The 1,871-nt window shown below is 29.9% G+C and overlaps 1 protein-coding gene across 2 annotated transcripts in view; it reads right to left on the bottom strand.

The window, feature by feature from the left end:
* The window catches only part of LOC106684732 (nephrin), a gene marked incomplete at its 5' end in the record, with an annotated part of 247,174 nt that overhangs the window by 136,030 nt on the left and 109,273 nt on the right, over window positions 1-1,871 (bottom strand).

Here is a 1,871-nt window from a genome sequence, read left to right as displayed (position 1 = left end):
CCCTACAACAGTCAAGAAAAAGTACAAAAACTCGTTATATATATTTATACATGTGCGGATAAAATACAAAAAACAAGATAGAAAATTAAAACAATGGATACAATAAATATGATATGGTGAAGATAATAAAATAATCAAAATAAATAGAGGTACAAAAGTGTGTAAATTATACAAAATAAAGTAATAAATGTAAGTATAAGTTTGATGTAAGATATGAATATAAATTGAAGATAAATAAAAAGAATAAAAAACTTTTAATTTTTTTTTTTATTAACATCTTTTCTGACATTTTTTATCAAATACATCATAAAAAATGTAACATTTGATTGCGCAAAATAACATTTCTGAATTATGATCATCCAGCTAAGCACTAATAATTTTGACCTAAAAAGCCAATTAATTCATTTGCATTTGCCTTCTATTAGGCAAATGCCTTCTATTAGTAATTACGAATGTGCATCATATACTCATCTGCAAGCCTTGTCCCAAAGCAATTCGAGCGTGATTTTACTTAAATAACAGCTGCATTGCTAATAATCACTATAGATGATAAGTTTTTAATCCACGAAACGTTTTCCTTTCATCGCTTGTTTTGAATTAATACTCCTGAGATGGTTCAATTTTCAATCAGGATAAGCTCTTATGTGCCAGTTGCAGGCAGAGACGTGGAACCAACCGTTAACAAGTACTTTGAGGTACAATGATCTAGTCGTTAAACCCATCATTAATGACGCAAACTTCTCCACAATGTGCCTTTATTTACAGCAGTTTCTATGAAATTTGATGTTAAAGGGGGCGGGTGAATGGGCTGCAATAACTAAAACTTTAGGCTGTAACGGTCAGAACAGAACTTAGAGAGTGCCTTGAACACCTTGTATTCAGCAATAATTTCACTCTTCATCAAGTCGCATAATTAAATAATAAGAGAAGACTTGGACAATTAAACTGGGTCTATACTACAATCCGTTAAAATCGAATTTAATGAAGGTACAATTTTTGGTCATTATAAAGTGCAATTGAAATTTTCATTTCGTTTACAGTGAAATTTCCATTTCGCGATTTATACAGTTATAAATCACATTAAATAAATGACAACAAAAATAAATATGATTCACAGTCAGCAGGCAAACCAAACTTATAAAAAATCTCTGCCATTAAATACTTCACAATTCTTGTAAATAACGAACACACGCTATAAGGAAAAGGAAAGAGAAACAATGGCTTGGGTCACACCGATTCTACATAAAGAGGACTTTACAGGGATGATAAGATGGGGGTGTGTGTACACACAGCGAGAGAAGAACAGAATGAAAACGGGGATGTGTACACAGAGAGTGTTGACGGAGATGAAAACCTAATTTTGAATAAAGCCACAAGATTGCGTGCGATGTCAAACTGCACGTGCTGCCTAGTTATTATTCGAAAATTAAAGATAAATTCAATAGAAAGGTTAAAGAACCTCTATTAAAATGATTTTAACGAAAGATGATTATTGTTTATAGAAGTCACAAGAAATTTATATATATATATGTATATATATATTTCTCTTGCATACTAATCTTATACAAGGTTAGGAATTCTTGAATAAGTGTGTGCTATAAAAATAATTATAGAGATATAAAAAATACACAATCTACGATAAATAAACTATTTTATTTCTCATACATACACCAGGAGAGAAAAGATAAATGCAGAAGTAAACATGTGTGCGCATAACTAATTAAGTGTATATAAAGAATAAATTGGAAAATTCATTTAAACAATCATCTCCAAATACATAAATAAATAAATATACAAAACGAAATAGTTTGCTAGTTAGACAAAACTAGTTTAAAGAAATACTTGAATGAATAAATACGGTATAGGATAAG

Source organism: Halyomorpha halys, unplaced genomic scaffold (genome assembly GCF_000696795.3).
Source record: "Halyomorpha halys isolate HHAL.00 unplaced genomic scaffold, Hhal_1.1 Scaffold608.1, whole genome shotgun sequence".
Lineage (NCBI taxonomy): Eukaryota > Metazoa > Arthropoda > Insecta > Hemiptera > Pentatomidae > Halyomorpha > Halyomorpha halys.
This window is presented reverse-complemented; position numbering and strand designations above follow the sequence as displayed.